Source organism: Jaculus jaculus, chromosome 12 (genome assembly GCF_020740685.1).
Source record: "Jaculus jaculus isolate mJacJac1 chromosome 12, mJacJac1.mat.Y.cur, whole genome shotgun sequence".
In the NCBI taxonomy this organism is placed as follows: domain Eukaryota; kingdom Metazoa; phylum Chordata; class Mammalia; order Rodentia; family Dipodidae; genus Jaculus; species Jaculus jaculus.
The window spans coordinates 87,331,617-87,342,846 of NC_059113.1; the positions used below are offsets into that span (position 1 = coordinate 87,331,617).

The 11,230-nt window shown below is 44.5% G+C and overlaps 1 non-coding gene across 1 annotated transcript; it reads left to right on the top strand.

Annotated features, from left to right (window-relative positions):
- Nucleotides 1–6,600: 6,600 nt before the first annotated feature.
- LOC123453861 lies at nt 6,601–6,704 on the top strand. Its single transcript, XR_006633038.1, has one exon. It is a non-coding gene; the product is annotated as a U6 spliceosomal RNA (small nuclear RNA).
- The last annotated feature ends 4,526 nt before the right edge of the window (nt 6,705–11,230 follow it).

Genomic DNA, 11,230 nt, shown 5'->3' on the forward strand with positions numbered 1-11,230 from the left:
TTTTTGTTTAAATAAAAGAGCTTTTAGACTTTTATTGGCTCTTTCTACTATACCTTGACCTTGTGGGTTGTAAGGAAGGCCAGTGGTATGAGCAACCTGCATTTGGGCACAGAAGGCTTGAAAGCCACCAGATGAGTATGCTGGGCCATTATCAGTTTTTAGGCGGTGTGGCTTTCCCCAAGCAGCCCAGGCCTCTAGGCAGTGAGTTTTGACATGAGAGACCTTCTCACCTGCCAATGGTGAGGCAAAAATAATACCTGAGCACGTGTCCACTGAGACATGTAGGTATTTTACTTTCCCAAACTCTGGAAGATGTGTTACATCCATTTGCCAAAGGTCTCCAGGACGTAGGCCCCGGGGGTTAACACCCACATGTGGGGAGGGTAGAAAGGTGACACAAGACTGACAAGATTTTACAATGTCTCATGCTTCATTTCTAGAAATAGAAAATTTCTTTCTCAAGGTGTTTGTAGGAACATGATATAGTCTATGGAATTCAGTAGCTGAAGCTTTTGTATCTTCCAGAGAAATCATGGCGAGCCTAGTGGCCCGGTCCACGAGATCATTAGCCTGTGATAAGGGGCCAGGCAGTAGTGAATGTGCCCGAATATGAGTTACATAAAAAGGGCAAGTTCGCTGCAAAATTAAAGACTGAAGTTGTAAAAGAATATTAGACACTAGACTAGCAGAGCGAACCGTAGTGGCAATCTCTAGGCCAGCAACCGCATTAGCTACATATAGGGAATCCGTGAACAAGTTAAAAGAAGTAGAGAATGTCTGAAAGACCTCCAAAACAATTAGGCATTCAACAATTTGAGGGGAATCAGGTCTAAACATTCTTACAATAGGCTCCGAGCCCTGTACCAAGTAGGCCCCACGACCAGACTTTGAACCATCAGTAAAGATGGCAGGGGCTGATGTAATAGGCTCTTGAACAGTGATTTTAGGAAAATACACCAAATTATTTCTAACAAAAGACAAAATAGGGCTCTTTGGGTAATGATTATCTATGACATTTGGGAAAGTGCACATGAGAATGCTCCAGTCATCCACAGTGCCAGACAAGACCTCTACTTGTTCTTTAGTATAAGGAATGATAAGCTTGTCAGGCAACTTTGCAAAGTGTATTAAGCAATATTTAAGCCCCAAACAAGCCTGTCGGGCTACCAGCTGTGGAAAATATTGGAGTGCGGGCTCCCAAGGAGTTTTTTTCCTTTTTTTTTTTTTTTCTTTCTCTTGAAGCCATAATAGAAGCCCCTCCTAGCGGAGGCCAGCCGCGACCAGGTTTTTGTTTTAATGAAGCGGCATGTGTCCCCAGGGGAGTTATAGGGTGGGGGTGTGGAAGGCTCTATCGACTGTAAAGGACCACACCCTTGGCCTTGAGGCCCCTTTGTCCGCTCCCTTTTATAACAGGCGGTGGCCTCCTTTAGTCCTTCCTCTTCCCCTTTAAATAATTCTTCTTCTTCCTCCTCTGCAGAATCAGAGCTAGCCTCCTCATCTGTGTCAAGTACATTTAAATGTGTAAGCTCCTCAATGGGAGGATAGAGCCTGTTAAAGGCTCCTTTTTCCCCCTCAGGGGGGGGGGGCAATTATAGATTTCACCTGTTTCTCTGAGCTCATCTTGTAAACCTTTTTCTTTGTTTAATCCCTTCTTTTTTATTTTTTTTCTTTTTCTAGGCCTAGTTTTTGACTCCCCCTTTGAATCTGACTCAGAAAGGCTATCCTGATGTCTTGCGAGAATTTCTCGTCCCCTTCTAATAAGTTCCATGTGGTTTTCTTGAGAATTGCCCATGTTGCGCTCACAGCAAACGATAAGGACAATAAACCACACAGGAATGAAAATAAGAAGGATCAGGTAGGGATCTAAGTGAAAAAACATTATGACTGGGGATGACTTACCGACGTCTTCCTTACCGACGTCTTCCTCTCCGTGTGTCAAGTTCTGGATCCTCTTCGGCCCCTCGCCTGGTGACCACAAAGCACCCGGCGTTCCCGGGTTTCGGCACCACTTTGCGGTGAACCCCCTGACCAGCAGGAGAAGAACGACCAGCAAACGAAGATCCTTCTTGATCACACTTTATTGGAGAGCCTCTTGGTTAACAGGAAAGCTGATGGCGAGGGGCAAGGGGTGCAGGAGTGTAGCTGCTTTTATAGGGCAGAATACTATGGGGCGCCTGCTGATTGGCTGCCATAGGCTCACCCGCCCACAGGAGCCACGGGATAGGCTCAGGACAAGGTGCTGCCCAAATAAGGAATTGTTTACCTCAAGACTGGCAGGAAGCTAGCACCATTTTGTAATGGCATCTGCATTAGCCCCCTGCAGTGGAATTGTTTACCTAAAGACTGGCAGGAAGCCAGCGCCATTTTGTAATGGCGTCTGCATTGGCTCCCTACAGTCTCAAGGTGGCCTGGAACTCATGGCGATCCTCCTACCTCTGCCTCCAAAGTTCTGGGATTAAAGGCATGCACCACTACTCCGGCTTTTATTTACTTTTATTGGAGAAAGAGAGAGAGAGGTGAGAGAGAGAGAAAATGCATGCACCAGGGCTTCTAGCCATGCAAATGAACTCCAGATGCATTTGCCACCTTGTGCATCTGGCTTACACGGGACCTGGAGAATGAACCTGGGTTCTTAGGCTTTGCACATGCCTTAACTGCTAAGCCATCTCTCCAGCTCCCATTTTTAATTTTTTTTTTTAAATTATTTTCTCTGGGCATGGTGGTGCACGCCTTTAATTCCAGCACTTGGGGGGCACAGGTAGGAGGACTGCCACGAATTTGAGGCCACCCTAAGACTACATCATAAATTCCAGGTCAGCTTGGACTAGAGTGAGACCCTACCTTGAAAACATATGTACATATATACTTGAATGTGTGTATGTGTGAGTGTGAGTTTTGGCGCACATGTGCCACGGTATGTGTGTGGAGGTCAGGAGACTTCAGGTGTCAGTCTTTGCCCTCCACCTTGCTTGACACAAGGTCGCTGTTGTTCACTGCTGCTAGCTGGCCTAGAGGTTTGCGTCTCTTGTCACTGCCTCCCAGCTCACTGTAGGAGGCTAGAATGACAGACATGCAGTACCATGGGCAGCTTTTATATGCTCGGGTGCTGAGAACCCAAATCAAGTCCACCTACTTGCATGGAAAGTGCTTAGACTACTGATGCATCTCCCCCAGCCCTTAGCCGTGTATTTAAAAGAACATTTAGCTGGGAATGGTGCGTCTCCTGTCGCTGCCTCCCAGCTCTTGGGAGGCAGAGGTAGGAGAATCACCATAAGTTCAAAGCCACCCTGAGACTACATAGTGATTTCCAGGTCAGCCTGAGCCAGAATGAACCCCTACTTGAAACAAACAAACAAACAAACAAACAAGCAAACTAAAAACATTTAGCTGGGAGTGATGGTGCATGCCTTTAATCCCAGCTCTTGGGAGGTAGAGGTAGGAAGATCACCATGAGTTCAAGGCCACCCTGAGACTACAATGTGAATTCCAGGTCAACTTGGGCTACAGTGAGAGCCTCTCTCAAAAAAAAAAAAAAATATATATATATATATATATATATATATATATATATATAAATAAATAAATAAAATAATAAAATGAAATGAAATAAAAAAAAAATAAGTAAAAGCCTGGCAGGGTGGCGCACACCTTTAATCCCAGCACTCGGGAAGCAGAGGTAGAGAGGGATCTCTGTGAGTTCGAGACCACCCTGAGATTACATAGTAAATTTCAGGTCAGCCTGAGCTAGAGTGAAACCCTACCTGGAAAAAGAAAAAAAAAAAAAAAAGGGTAAAAGAGCATGTACTCTTTCTGCTTTCTTATTGCAGACACAATGTGATCAGCCACCTCGTGCTTCTGCTGACATGCCTTCCCCGCCATGATGGACTGTATCCCCTCAAACTGTAAGCCAAAATGACACCCCCCCTCTTCCTCCTTTCAATTGCTTTGCATAGCTCAGCATAGAGATACGCACACCCTTAATCCCAGCACTCAGGAGGCAGAGGCAGGAAGATCACTGTAAATTTGACACCAGCCAGGGACTGCAGAGTGAGTTACAGGCCAGCCTTTTTCTACAGTGAAACCCTGATTTGCAGGAAAAAAAAAAATCCAAAATAAATAAATTGCTTCTTGTTAGATAGTTAGTCATAGCAATAAAAAGTAACTAATATAGAAAATTGGCACAGGGTGAGGTCATTGTTATAATAAATCTGACCATGTGGTTCTTTGGTCTTTGAAACATGGGAGAAATGTAGAAAAGTTTGGAGTTGCATGCTTACCAAGCCTTAAAATGCTGTAAACAGAGATTAATGGGCCATTGTGATGGCAGTTTGAAAGACCAGAATGCTAAACATCACCTCACTCAAGTTCTCTGGACTTGGGTGAAGTACAGCCAGATTTCTTTGGCAGAATGTACAACGAGGAGAGTCAAAAGATGGCTCAAGCCCGTGTGGTGGCACATGCCTTTAATCCCAGCACTTGGGAGGCAAAGGTAGGATCTCCAAGAACTCGAGGCCACCCTGAGATTGCATCATGAATTCCAGGTCAGCCTGGGCTAGAGCGAGACCCTACCTCGAAAAACCAAAATATAAAAATAAAAAAGTGATGGATTAAGCCAGGTGTAGTGGTGCCTTTAACCCAGGAAGCCTAAGGTAGGAGGGTCACCATGAATTCAAGGGCAGCCTGGGTCTTCAGAGTAAGTTCCAGGTCAGACTGGCTAGAGTGAGCCCCGGTAAAGAAAAATAAAGTGCTACAGTACAGCCCTTGCCCCCAGAAAAATAAATATAATAATAATAATAAAAATATATTTTGTTAGCTGGGCATAGTGGATCAGGTTTTTACTTGGGCACTCCAGAGGCATTGGTAGGAGGATCATAATGAGTTCGAGGCCAGCCTGAGACTCGAGTGCCCAGTCAGCCTGGGCTACAGGGAGCCTCTACCTTGAAAGAACAAGCAAACAAACAGCAACAAAAAAAGACTGAGAGTTGGGTCAGGGGTTGCACAAATAATGAAGCAGTGACTGTTCGAGCTCAACAAAACCAGAAAAAAAGTTTACTACAGCCAAGGCATGACAAAGCTTCTCGGTCATGGACACAGCCAGACTCCAGAGCTGGAGCTGCAACGCCGAATGACTGGCTTACAGGCTTTTCAAAGAAAAATCACAACCAGGAAAAACACCAGGTACTAGGCAAACTATGTACATCCAGGGGAGGAGCTGGGTGACCTTTAACAGGATTGGTGGGTTCCAGGTGGAGAACTACATTGTAACCATCTAACTGTAGTTAAGGAACTGGATGTTTTTAGTTTTAGGATGTTGGCAAATATAGAGGGTATTCAGAGAGGGGATCTGACTTTTTATTGGTTGGCTCAGCTACAGGGAAATACCTTTAACAAAAGTACATAAACAATATGGAGAATGTTTAACAAAATGGAGTTTGTATGGTTAGCTTAGTCCTTTCCCTGATGGACTAAGCCAGGCATAGTGGTGCTTCCCTTTAATCCCAACAAGGCTGAGATAGGAGGGTCACTATGAGTTCAAGGCCAGTTTAGGGCTATAGAGTAAATTCCATGTCAGCCTGGCTAGTGAGATCTTACCTCAAAAAATAAAATAAAATAAATGAATGAATAAATATAATAATAAAAATATACTCTGAGGACTGGGGAGATGGCTCTGCAGCTAAGGTGCTTGCTTGCAAAGCCTAAAGGTCCAGGTTCAATTCCTCAGTACCCATTTAAAGCCAGATGTACAAAGGGGTGTATGCATCTGGAGTTCTTTTGCAGTAGCAAGAGGCTCTGGAACACCTGTTTATGTTTTTTCTCTCTCTCTTCTTGCAAATAAATATCTTAAAAATCTATATACTTTTTATTTATTATTTTGTTTATTTATTTGAGAGTGACAGACAGAGAAAGAAAGGGGGGGAGAGAGAGAGAGAGAGAGAGAGAGAGAGAGAGAGAGAGAGAATAGGCGCGCCAGGGCTTCCAGCCACTGCATACAAACTCCAGATGCGTGCGCCCCCTTGTGCATCTGGCTAACGTGGGTCCTGGGGCTTCACAGGCAAGCACTTAACCGCTAAGCCATCTCTCCAGCCCATATATACTTTTTTTTTAAAAGTAACTGGATGGTCCAGGTGTGGTGGTGCACACCTTTACTCCCAGCACTCAGGAGGCAGAGGTAGAAGGATCACCATGAGTTCAAGGCTACCCTGAGACTACATAGTGAATTCCAGGTCAGTTTGGGCTAGAGTGAGACCCTACCTTGATCCCCCCCCCCCCACAAAAATGTAGCTGGGCATGGTGGTGTACACCTTTAATCCCAGCACTCGGGAGGTAGAAGTAGGAGGACCACTGTGAGTTTGAAGACAGCCTAGGATCACAGAGTGAGTTCCAGGTCAGCATGGGCTATAATAAGATCCTACCTTACAAAAAACAAACACAACAACAACAAAAAAGCCTGGCATGGTAGCGCATACCTTTTAATCCTAGCACTCGGGAGGCAGAGGTAGGAGGATCACTGTGAGTTCAAGGCCAGCCTGAAAACACATAGTGTATTCCAGGTCAGCCTGGGCTAGAGCAAAACCCTACTTCAAAAAAGCCAAAGAAAGTACTTGCTTCAACAGTGTGTATACTAAAAGCGAACAATACAGAGGAGATTAGCATGGCCCCTGTACAAGGGTGACATGCAAATTCATGAAGTGTTCCATATTTTTACCCCCCAAAAACCAAACCACCAAAATGAAAAAAAAAAAAAAAAAGTGATGGACTAGTTGAAGGCAATTTCAAGATGGGATAACTTTCAGGTTGTACTTAGTGCTCTGATCCAGGTTTGCGGTGAGAAAGTGGGGCGGCAAAAACAGAGCAGGAGATATGAAAGCTGTATAACTTAGAGAGTTAAGGAGCGTGAGTGGGTTTAAAGTTGTAGCCAAGGAATCTGGAAAGAAAGCAGCTTTAGTAGGTGATATGGCTCAGCTGTTAAGGGGCTTGCCTGCAAAGTCTAACAACTGGGGTTCCATCCCCCAGTGCCCATGTAAAGTCAGATGCAGAGTGGTGCTTGTATCTGGAGTTAAAGACCCTAGTATGCACCATTCTTTCTCTCTCTCATCTATCTATATATCTATCTCTACTTGCAAATAAATAAATAAATTTTGGGGGCTGGAGAGATGGTTTAGCGGTTAAGCACTTGCCTGTGAAGCCTAAGGACCCCGATTTGAGGTTCGATTCCCCAGGACCCACGTTAGCCAGATGCACAAGGGGGCGCACGCATCTGGAGTTCGTTCGCAGTGGCTGGAAGCCCTGGCACGCCCATTCTCTCTCTCTCTCTCTCTCTCTCTCTGTCACTCTCAAATAAAGAAATAAAAATGAACAAAAAAAATAAATAATTTTTTAAAAAGAAAACTGCTTTGATTGTTGAGTATATTAGCCACTTAAGGGGAGCTAGTGCTGTGCACTGGGACAATTTTGTGGGAAGGTGCCCACCGGGGTAAGATCCCACCTATCACTGGTTCCAATTCGAGAAAATGCAAATTAATTTGCAAGTAGAGAGCCCCTGCAAGGAGCCCTGGTGGCCCTTTCATGAGGCTGAGATGGTGAAGCCCCAGCTGCAACAAAGACAATGCTTGCCTTGGTTCTCAGAAGAGACTTTGGGACAATTTGAGGACTGTTAAAGAATATGAGGCAGGAATTAAGGAAAGGGGGGCTGGGGAGATGTCTTAGCAGTTAAGGCGTTTGCCTGCCAAGCCAAAGGATCCAGGTTTGATTCCCCAGCACCCACATAAGCCTGATGCACAAACTGGCGCATGCATCTGGAATTTGTTTGCAGCAGCTAGAGGCCTTAGTGCACCCATTCTCTCTCTCTCTCTCTCAATCTGCCTCTTTCTCTCTCCCTCATCTCTCAAATAAAAATAAATTTTAAAAAATATTTAAAAGGGTTGGAGAAATGGCTTAGAGGTTAAGGCACTTGCCTGCAAAGCCTAGGGACCCAGGCTTGACTCCCCAGGAGCCACATAAGCCAGATGCACAAGGGGTGCATGCATCTGGAGTTCATCTGAAGTGGCTGGAGGCCCTGGCATGCCCATTCTCTCTCTCTCTCTCTCTCTCTATCTGCCCCTTTCTGTCAAATAAATAAAAATAAAATATATTAATAAAAATTTTCTTTTTGTTTTTTATTTTTATTTATTATTTTTTATTAGCAACTTCCATGATTGTAAACAATATCCCATGGTAATGCCCTCCCTTCTCCCACCTTCCCCTTTGAAACTCCATTATCCATCATATCCCCTTCTCCTCTCAATCAGTCTCTCTTTTATTTTGATGTCATGATTCTTTTTTTTTTTTTTTTTTGAGGTAGAGTCTCACTTTAGCCCAGGCTGACCTGGAATTCACTATGTAGTCTCAGGGTAGCCTTGAATTAATGGCAATCCTCCTACCTCTGCCTCCTGAGTGCTGTTATTAAGGCATGCACCACCACGCGCGGCATAAAAAAATATTTTAAAAAACAAAACAAGGGCTGGAGAGATGGCTTAGTGGTTAAAGTACTTGTTTGCAAAGCCAAAGTACCCAGGTTCTATTTGCCAGGACCCACATAAGCCAGATACACAATGTGGCACACACATCTGGAGTTCATTTGCAGTGGCTAGAGGCCCTGATGCACCCATTCTCTATCTGCCTCTTTCTCTCTCGCTCTCAAATAAATAAAAAAAATTTAAAGAGTATGAGGCAGGGCTGAAGAGATGACTCAACACTTAAAGGCACTTGCTTACAAAGCCTACCACCATGTATTCAATTCCCCCAGTACCCACATAAAGTCAGATGCACAAAGTGACACATATATCTGGAATTTGTTTGCACCGGCAAGAGGCCTTAGTGAGCCCATTCTTTTTTTTTTTTAGTCTTGCATTCAGCAAATACAGGCAGTTTGGTACCATCATTAGGCTCATCCATGACCAACCCCTCCCAATGGCCCCTCCTTGTTGAAGTATATGGGTCATGCATTGTGGAGTTAGCCCACAGTTATTGGTACGATAAATGTCTCTGCATATCATGACCCAACATGTGGCTCTGACATTCTTTCTGCACCCTCTTCTGCAAAATTTCCCTGAGCCATGTTGGGTTCATTTTTGGTCTGCTTTAGTGATGAGGTGTTGGGGGCCTCTAAGGCTCTGGCTCTCTGATTTGGTAGCAGTTGATTTTTCTCTGTGTTGGTCTCCTTCCCCCTTGTACTGGTATCTGGTTCATCAGGAAAACAGCACCCTTGCTTGTTTCGCCAATTTTCCTTAGTTTCAGCCAGGGCCCTTTTGAGGTATGATGGGGTGGCTCTCTCCTTAGGATCTGCATCTATCTGAAAAAGAGAAGCAGATTCTTAACAGAGAGAAAGTTAGCACCAGGACAAATGAGATAACCCTTACTTTTTTTATAGAGAGTTTAATAGGTGCAGGCCCTCTTGTAGCCCATGATTGATGGTAGCTTGATATTGGAGAGTGGAGCCCATTCTTTCTTTCCCCACTCTCCAAATGAATACAGTTCATGTACTGGGCATAGTGGCACATGCACTTGAGAGGCAGAGGTAGGAGGAATGCTTTGAATTTGAAGCCAGTCTGAGAGTACATAGTTAATTTCAGGCCAGTCTGGGCAAGAATGAGACCCTACTTCAGAAAAAGCCAGGTGTGGTGGCGTATGCATTTAATACCAGCACTCAGGAGGCAGAAGTAGGAGGATTTCCATGAGTTTGAGGCCATCCTGAGATTGCATAATGGATTCCAGGTCAGCCTGCGCTAGAGTGAGAACCTAACTCAAAAAAAAAAAAAAAAAATCCAATAAAAAAAAAAGTGAGGGCTGGAGAGATGGCTTAGCGGTTAAGCGCTTGCCTGTGAAGCCTAAGGACCCCGGTTCGAGGCTCGGTTCCCCAGGTCCCACGTTAGCCTGATGCACAAGGGGGCGCATGCGTCTGGAGTTCATTTGCAGAGGCTGGAAGCCCTGGCGCGTCCATTCTCTCTCTCTCCCTCTATCTGTCTTTCTCTCTGTGTCTGTCACTCTCAAATAAATAAAAATAAAAAAAAAATAAAAATAAAGAAAGTATCTTCTCTTAAAAAAAAAAAAAAAGTGAGGCATGGTGGCACACACCTGTAATCCCAGCACTTGGCAGGCAGAGGTAGGAGGATATCCATGAGTTCAAGGTCACCCTGAGACTCCATAGTGAATTCCAAGACAGCCTGAGCTGGAGTGAGACCCTACCTCGAAAAACCAAAACCAAAACCAAACAAACAAAAACCCCCAAAATAAAATAAAAACACTTTGTGTATCTGACTTTCTTTGGGTACTGGCAGAAAGAGGGAGAGACGGACAGAATGGGTGTGCCAGGGCCTCCAGCTGCCATATCCCGAGATCTCCATTGCAACTTGGGCTTGCATCTTCAATGCGTCATGCAATGGCTTCTGAGACCCTCTTTGCAGGGACTTTGTCCCAGCCACACATTGCCCGACCTCAGAGGTTCTCGAACTGGATTGAAAAACTACATGATCTCAATCTTGCATCTTTCATGCCAATATAACCAGGTCTACATAGACAATGGCTGCCAAGTTCTGCTGCCAGCACAGAATGTACCTTGGGTCTTTGGACCACAGTTGCATCAGTGTCTGTGCACCTTCTAGGCTCTCCCCTAGAACAGGGGAAACACATCTCTAGGTGGTTGTTTTCAAGCAGGGAACCCCTTCAGTTTAGCCTCTCTTCTCTGAAATGAATTTAATTTGTCTCAAGATGGATCCTCCAATGGATGGAGCCCTCAAGACACCTTTTCTGTTGTCCCAGCACATCACAGGAGGTTTATCTTTAATAGTGCTGGTCTCTAACAACTGCAGTCACATTCTCAGCACCAGCTTTAAATTCCCTCTTACCTCCACCAAAGAGAACATTTTTATAATTTTTTTTTTGCTTAGTTTGTTAATCTCTTTCAGTCTAAATATGGAACAATTAACTATGACACTGCCTGAAATCTTGAGATTTCTTCCACCAAACAAATCATTCCAATTCCTTTTTAAAAAAATTATTTAGTTATTCATTTGAGAGAAAGAGTGAATGGATACACTAGGGCCTTTAGCCACTGCAAACAAACTCCAGACATATGTGCCACCTTGTGTATCTGGCTTTACATGGGTACTGGAGAATCGAACCTGGGTCCTTGGGCTTCTCAGGCAAATCCCTTAAATGCTAAGCCATCTCTCCAGCACAAAACCAGTCCATT